Here is an 8726-nt window from a genome sequence, read left to right as displayed (position 1 = left end):
ATTTCAGCTGAATTGTGCTAAAATCGCCAATCACACAACAATATTCTCTGCATGACGATTAAACTCCCTTTCCCTATGCCTTCTTAGGAAGAGTTGGGATGCTCTGCTGATTCCTGAAGAAATTGTCTGGATCAACAGCAGTCTTAACCTTCACCAACCTATCAAAGTTGGCATTGAAGTACTTTGCCCCATAAACCTGTCCTTCTGCATAGCTGTTCTTCCCTTGGTGATTGATGCCAATATCCAGGTCTCTGTAGTTCAGAAATGCACTTCTTGGGTTCTTGGACACAAATGGAGTCAAGTAATCGTGAAGCTTCCTTATCTGGGTTGTGTAGTTCTTGTCTAACTCATATCCTGGTTCTTCCCAATTCACGGAGTACTGAACCTTGAACAAATTTCCGGCTCGGTGTGGAAATGGCGTCGCAGAAGCAGGGATTTGGCTCATTTTCCCACCATATGGATTGAAAACCAAGCCTGTTTTCCCAAGCTCAATCATCCTCTTCCATATAAATTCCAACCCATCTTTGGAAATTGGTTGCTGCACATAATCTGACTTCCTCCTCGTGAAATCTGCCGTGTCGGGATGTCGGTCGAGCAGCCAATTGGGTGTTGTGTTGTTGTCCTTGATTCCCCACCAAAGAACAGAGCCAATCCAATCCTTTTCCAAGACATCTCCTTTCTTCACACCCAATTCAGGAAATTCCTTGTTCAGCAAGGTCATTAGTTGGTCGGCGTTTCCGAGAAACTGCGCGATGATTGTGATTCTGATGGTTTTCTCACCCTTCTTCGTTTTCGAGCTCGAAGGTTGAACGAGCATCCTCATGAAAAGGTTTTCGTCTATGGTGGGAGCCACATGCTGCCACTTGTAAACAATGTCGGTCGCGTTCTCTTCCAAGTACTTTTCCACCCGGAAAACCGTTACCTTTTCCGGCACCGGAACCAACGCAATTTTGTACGCAATTACGACTCCGAAGCTGGCTGCTCCTCCTCCTCTAATGGCCCAGAAAAGATCTTCCCCCATTGAATTCTTGTCGAGAATTTTACCGTTAGCATTGACTATCTTCGCGTCCAGAACATGATCCACCGTTAACCCATGTTTACGCAGCATGTTACCGTACCCGCCGCCGCCGAGGTGCCCGCCGACACCGACGGTGGGGCAAACGCCGCCGGGGAAGCCAAGTACTTTGCTTTTCTCCCAGATTCCATAATAAAGTTCTCCGAGCGTGGCGCCGGCTGAAACCCAAGCAGATTGTTCTTGAATGTTGACATCGATGGACCGCAGATTGGACATGTCGAGCATGATAAACGGCACGTCGGAGATGTACGACACGCCTTCGTAGTCGTGGCCACCGCTTCGGATTTTGAGCTGCATTCCGATGTTCTTGGCGCAAATCACGGCGGCTTGGACGTGGGTTTCATCCGTTGGGGTTACAATGATGACGGGTTTCGGCGTGGAGGAGGTGTTGAAGCGGGCATTTCTGATGTAGGCGCGCAGCACAGATGAGTAGGAAGGGTTGCCTTGAGCATAGACTAGCTTAGATACTTGGGCTGGCTGGTTGCTTTGCTTTGACAGGCATTGAAGAAAGGTGTCATGGACTGAAACAGAGGCTGCCGATGAAGCAGAGATTTGAAGAAGAAGAAGAATAAACAGAGGAATCATGACAGCAAGATACAAAAGGATTTATCAAGAGAGGTGCTTTTCTCACTGCTGTGTTTTCAAGTTTGTTCTCTCCATGGGGTTTATATAAAGACAATTGGTTTAGGGTCGGTTCCGTGTGCAGGCCATTAACTACGGAGAACGGCTATTTTTCTTACCCTTTTCGTGTCCTTTTTCTTTTTTTGGGAGAGTTTTTCTTGGGTACCAAACACCCCAAGTTTTGACTAGTTCAATGGTTATTTAGGGGACAAGGAAAGGAACGCAGAGGTTATCTCAATGTTGGTCGTTCGGGAAGTCCTAACATTTTATTGAATATTATGAAACCCGCTCCAGACCATCCCCTGATTCCCCTGTTTATTGTATAGATTTAGGGGTCGGAAATTGGGACAAGATCCGCTCCAATTCTCTACCATTAGCAATTTAGGTAAATAACGTGAGAGGTTTCTTATACAAGTCAATTATCCGTATAAGTAGTCACACAATCCCAAAATTTGTTTGAATAAATGAATTTTATATGGATTTTCTCACATTCTTTGTCTAATTTACTAACAATTTGGGCAAATAATTGCGGTAATCCTCGAAGCTCCAAATTCACTCAATTAACTTGTAGCCCTACACCGCTGCCCTTCTGAAAATAACTCAAGGTTTCGCTGTCATCTTAGTGATAAATTTAACAACTACTTGGAATTCGAAATTTTCCACATCAAGGAGGCATTCATTCTTGAAAATCTAAAGATAATGCTAGAGTATTAAATTATTTATCAAAAAATAACTACTAAAATAATGTAGAACTTATTCATCGAAAATGGTAAAAACAATTAAGAAAAAAAATAATACAAATATAATAAGCTCCTTATCATATTGATATACACCTTTTAGTTTAGTACTCATAAAAGGTTTAGTACTCAAACATTTCTCTTTGTTTTTTAATTTTGTTTGCTCGTATCTATTGAGGATAAAGACTAGGGTTGTAATCGAGCCGAACTCGGGCGAGTAGGAGGTGTTCAAGATCGGCTCGTATGTACCGTTCACAAGCTCAAGCTCATGACGAGCCGTAAATGGTGGACTCGGCTCGACTCGCCAAGAGAAAAATCTTGTGCGAGATCGAGCTCGAGCTCGTCTTCTAGGCGAGCTGAGTGTCTTATCGAGCACTCGGCTCGGCTCGCCAACTTCTCACCTTTCTTGAGCCACTCCGTCGACTAAGCCCCAAAATCGCCACCATCTTAACCGCACACAGTGTTCTCGCTCTTTCCTTCTCTCTCTCTGATGTAAAGCAAAATGCAGGGGAGCGGTGACAACAGCGTGGGAGGAAGAAGGGGAAGAAGAAAAGAAAAAGGGAAGAAAAGAAAGGGCTACGTGTTTTACCAAAAGCAAGGGCTTGGTCCCTTTTTTTTTTTTTTTTCTTTTGCTAAGGCTAAGGGGATAAGATATCCCCATATAGCCAATCAAAGCCACACACGTGGTAGTATGTAGATTTTCTTTTTAATTCAAACCTCACTTTTTTAAACTACACTACTGCCCCCACCTTATTTTATTTCCATCGTTTGTTAATTAATATTTAACCCCTTATTTAGTTTAACTACAATTTACTATTACAAATAATTATTTATGACACTAGTACTTATTATTACTATTTTATTATTCTATTCAAGATTAATTCCTGAATACCCCTTTAATTTAATTAATTCAAATTATTTTGGAGATATTCAACATGAAAATCAAGTGGAAACTCTAGAAGAAACAACTGCAAGAATAATCTTATAATGGGTCAATTACAAGCAGTAACATAATCTTGCAATGCGTTTAATGCTATAAATTATAGTGATAATACATTAATACTTAAATATTATGAAACTTACACCATAAATCTTTAACTATGCTTACTAAGTTACTTAACTAGTAATTATATGTTCATATGGCAAAATATTAGACCATATGATAATTAATGTGACTAAATTCGAATGATAATTCATATGATATAAAATTTAAATTATAATGATAATACTTAATTTGTGATCATAACAAACAATTTTTTTTTTTTTTTTTTTTGATAAACATTGTAATCTTCATTCATCAAAAAATAGATATTTAGAGCATAACACTCCAAACATAACAACAGCATATAGCTCTAAGCAAACACATTGTTGATTATAATATTAATCACTTAATTTGTGATATGTATGATCATATAATCTAACAATTCACATAATCTTAGTTTTTCTTCTAATTACAATTCGCATAATCTTTAGATCATGTGATCTAACACTAACTATATTTAGTATTTAGTATTTAGTATTTAGTTACTATTTATGTAACTTGTTTTGATTAACTTATTTTGTCTTTGTTTTTGTTTTTGTTTTTTTGAAAATAGTTAACTTACTTAGTAATACTAAGTTAATTTATATTAACTAACAAGTATGCATATTATATATTCATATATATATATATATAATACACATACAAATATTAAGTAACATATAATTTTTTTTGTCAAAATAACCTATAGTTAATTATACTAAGTTAGTAATTTAATATATATTAACTTAGTTAATATGTTAGTTTATTAACTAACTAGTTATTAAGTCTCGGGGTACTTAATTGTTGTATTAATATAAGTTTTTATACTTATGACTTATGTCATATTATATATGTATATTTTGTTATTATATAATCATATGATTTAATCATCAATTAATCATTTGATATAATCATATAAATTATAATGGTAGACCATATGAAAATGTAACTAAATTCGGATGATAATTCATATGATATAACATCCAAACTATAATGATCTCTAGAGCATAATACTCTAAACATAACAAGAGAATATATCTTCAAACAAACACATGTTGATTCTAATATTAATCACTTAATTTATGATATATATGATCATATCATATAATAATTCACATAATCTTTTTTTTTTTTCTAATTAAAATTCACGTCATCTTTAGATCATGTGATCTAACACTTAACTTAATATTAATACTAAGTTAATATATATTAACTAACAAGTATGTATATTATATATTCATATATATAATACTCATACAAATATTAAGTAACATATAATTTTTTTGTTTGTCAAAATAACCTATAGTTAATTATACTAAGTTAGTAATTTAATATATATTAACTTAGTTAATATGTTAGTTTATTAATTAACTAGTTACTAGTTAGTATGTTAATACTAATATATAACACACATGTATAATAAAATAAGTAATATACATAGAAGTATTGAATAACATGTACTTAATTATATTTGCTTAATATATATATTAATTAACTAGATAATATGTTAATTCATGAACTAACTAGTTAGTATGTCAACTAATACATACTCATGAATATTAAATAATTCATATAACATATTATATATATATATATATATATATATATATATATATATGAACGAGCTAACGAGTCATGCTAATGAGCCGGTTTGAGTCTTAAATGAGTCGAGCTCACGAGTCCTCGTCGAGTTTGATCGAGCGAGCCGGGTATGTATCACTAACTAATTGAGCGGGTTTCAACAGTAACGAGCGAGTTTGTACATGTCGAGCTCGAGTTTGGGTCGAGCTTAACCGAGCGAGCTGTCGAGTTGTATTAGCTCGCTTACACCCCTAATAAAGACATAAAAACTGAGTAACTATCTCATCCAAGCATTAGGGAAAAAAAAAAAAAAACAGTCATCCAAGTAACTGATATTGATATGTATCAATATAACATCAACCATACAAACTTCAAAACAAAAATGACCATATATTGATGATGATAAATGTACATTCGAAATCAAATCCCTATAATCTTAAATTGTTATGAATAACATATAGGGTAAAAGTCTACATTTTTTTCTTTTTACCTATTACAAGATTGACAATGTTTCTCCCAAATTTTTAATTATCACGATGTCTCCCTAAATTATCAAAAAATTGTTAATGTGTCCCCTATGTCAAATAAAACCGTCAATCCTAAATGCCAAGGGTATAATTGTCATTTCCTTAGAGTATAAATGTCTAAAATAATCATGACAATATTAACAATTCCTATAAAATCTTTGAATGCTTAAAACGACATCAATCCGATTAACAATGAATAAGCGTTTTTGATACACGAAACAACTACTTCGTACCTATTTTTTCATTCTCACATTCTTAATAAATACTATTCATTTTCCTAATGGAATAGTTATTATACGTATTAAACATATCATTAATCTTCTTTTTCCCTTATATTCCCCTCTCCAAACAACCCAATGAAAACCAAATGCATATGTAAACCCTAAAACTAGACCTAGATATAGACCTGGTGAAAACGACGCCTTCTTCCCCGATCTTCCCGACGGTGAAAACCAAACGCCTTCTTCGCTGCTCTTCTCTTTCAAACAACCAAACACGAAGTTTCATTCTTCTTCTACCATTTCGTCCACAGACTTGGGATTTTGATATTATCTTATAAGCTAGGGCAATGAATCACTGTTATTAATGTTAATTTTAATATTATGTTGTCTCCAATAGGCATGATAGTATTTGTTAATCAGTAATTTAGTGTTGCATTGTAGATAGAGACTTGATGAAGGTATTAGATATTGTGTGTGTGTATATATATATATATATATATTATCTAATCAATCACCAACATCAATTTGCTACAATATTGCAATATCCAAAACAATAAGTTGAAATGAACTTATCAATTTTGAAAGGTGCTAGTGGCCTTCCGGATGAGCCTATGACCATAAGGTCTTGATCGATGTAGTCGTTTGGATCTCATTCGAACGAGGTGTTGCTATAAAATAGGCCGCTTGGGAAGCTTGGTTGTGTTAAAGTACATCAAGCTATCAAGAGCTTGAGTGCAGGTCGAGTGCACTCGAGCGCAGCATCGAGCGTACTAATAGAGAAGAAAGTTGAGAATCAAGTCCAACTGCGCTCGAGCGTAGGCCTAATGCGATCGAGTGCAAGTCAATCCTGCAGCTGCAGTAAATCTGAACAAATATGGAAAGATTCCTGGCATCCACCTATGATAGCACTGTCTCCACCTATGATAGCACGCAGAGAAGATTTCCTCAAGGATACAGCTTGTGATCTAATATGTTCTAGTGGGCAAGTTGCACAATGAGGCAATAACTTGGACAACAAGGAAAGATGCTAGTAGATTTGTTTAGTGTATAAAATCCCTTGTAATATTTTTGATTCTGTTCTGTATTATGTCAAGTTCTAGTATATATATGATAGCACGCAGAGAAGATTTCCTCAAGGATACAACCTGTGATCTAATATGTTCTAAAGGGCAAGTTGCACAATTAGGCAATAACTTGGACACCAATTTGCTTGATTTGGAACCAGTGTCGTATCGCCAGGCTGTAACTGACTCTAGATGGATGGAGGCTATGCAACAAGAATATGATACCCTGCAGTCCAATTACACTTGGACTCTATGCCCTAGACCCTCTCACCAAAATGTTATCAGAAATCAGTTGGTTTTCAAAATCAAAAGAAAAGCTGATGAGAGTGTGGAGAGACATAAAGCAAGGCTGGTGGCTAAAGGGTTTGATCACGGGAGTGGGGTGGACTACACTGAGACATTCAGTCAAGTTATCAAACCATCCACTATTCGAGTCATCCTTGCTCCAGCTGTTAATTTTGATTGGATAATTAAACAGCTTGATGTTTCAAATGCATTTTTGCAGGGGTACTTGACTGAAGAAGTTTACATGGAGCAGCCTCATGGTTTCATTGACAAGGCTCATCCTAACATGGTTTGTGAGCTCCACAAAGCTATCTATGGCTTAAAACAAGCTCCCAGAGCATGGTTGAACAGATTATCTACATTTCTTTTTGAGTTGGTTCAAGGGTTCTCTAGTTGACACCTCACTCTTTATCTATCTTCAAGGATACATTCAGATCTATATGCTGGCGTCTATGGATGATATTCTCATCACAGGACACATTCTTCAGTTATTCATGGTATCATTGCTTAGCTGCAGAGAGAATTTCCTCTCAAAGACCTAGGACCATTGAGCTTCTTCCTAGGCATCCAGGTCACTCGAGATACCTCTCAAATTCATGTTTGTCAGACCAAATACATCTCAGAATTGCCGCACAAGACACATATGGCTGACTCTAAACCATCCAATACCCCTTGCACCTCTAGCTCCAAACTAACAAGGTTTGATGGGAAAACCTTGACAGATCCCACCACTTATAGAAAGGTTGTGGGAGTTCTACAGTACTGCACACTCACACGGCCAGAAATTGCCTACTCAGTTAACCAATTATGTCAGCACATGCATGCCCCCTCATCTACTCATTGGATTGCAACAAAGAGAGTGCTAAGGTACCTCAATGGCACCATTAACCATGGCCTTCATTTCACCAAGAGCAATCTTCAACTAAATGCATTTTGTGATTCAGATTGGGTAGGATGTCCCGATGACCGTAGGTCCACCACAGGGTTTGTAGTGTTCTTAGGAGATTGTCTAATTGCATGGAGTGTCAAGAAACAAGATGTAGTCTCAAGATCCAGCACTGAAGCAGAGTATAGGTCTCTCTCTATCACTACTGCAGAACTATTCTGGATTCGAATGTTGCTCAAAGAAATCAAGGTTCATCTAGCTATGCCACCAGTTCTGTGGTGTGATAACAACGGTGCCTTAGCCTTGGCATCTAATTCTGTTTTCCACGCTAGAACTAAACACATAGAGGTGGACTATCATTTTGTGAGGGAGAAGGTGCTTAACTGAGATATTTTAATTAAATTTATCTCCACCTATGATTAGGTAGTTGACTTGTTCACCAAAGGATTGCCATCAACTCAATTTCTAGCTCTAAAGTCCAAGTTGTTGGTGGTTCCTCCCCCCATCAACTTGTGGGGGAGGGGAGGGAGGGGGCGGTGTTAAAGTACATCAAGCTATCAAGAGCTTGAGTGCAGGTCGAGTGCACTCGAGCGCACTCACAGAGAAGAAAGTCAAGAATAAAATCTGATTGCGCTCAAGCGCAGGCCTAATGCGATCGAGCACAAGTCAATCCCGCAGCTGCAATAAATCTAAACCAATATGGAAAGA

The 8726-nt window shown here is 36.7% G+C and overlaps 1 pseudogene; it reads right to left on the bottom strand.

Moving 5' to 3' along the window:
* LOC132171954 (berberine bridge enzyme-like 21 pseudogene) lies at positions 1 to 1696 on the bottom strand (annotated as a pseudogene).
* Positions 1697 to 8726: the final 7030 nt, after the last annotated feature.

The sequence above is a fragment of the Corylus avellana genome, chromosome 1, assembly GCF_965113065.1.
Source record: "Corylus avellana chromosome 1, dhCorAvel1.hap1.2, whole genome shotgun sequence".
Taxonomy (NCBI): Eukaryota; Viridiplantae; Streptophyta; class Magnoliopsida; order Fagales; family Betulaceae; genus Corylus; species Corylus avellana.
Note: the sequence above shows the minus strand (reverse complement) of the source record. Positions and strands in the feature narration are given on the sequence as shown.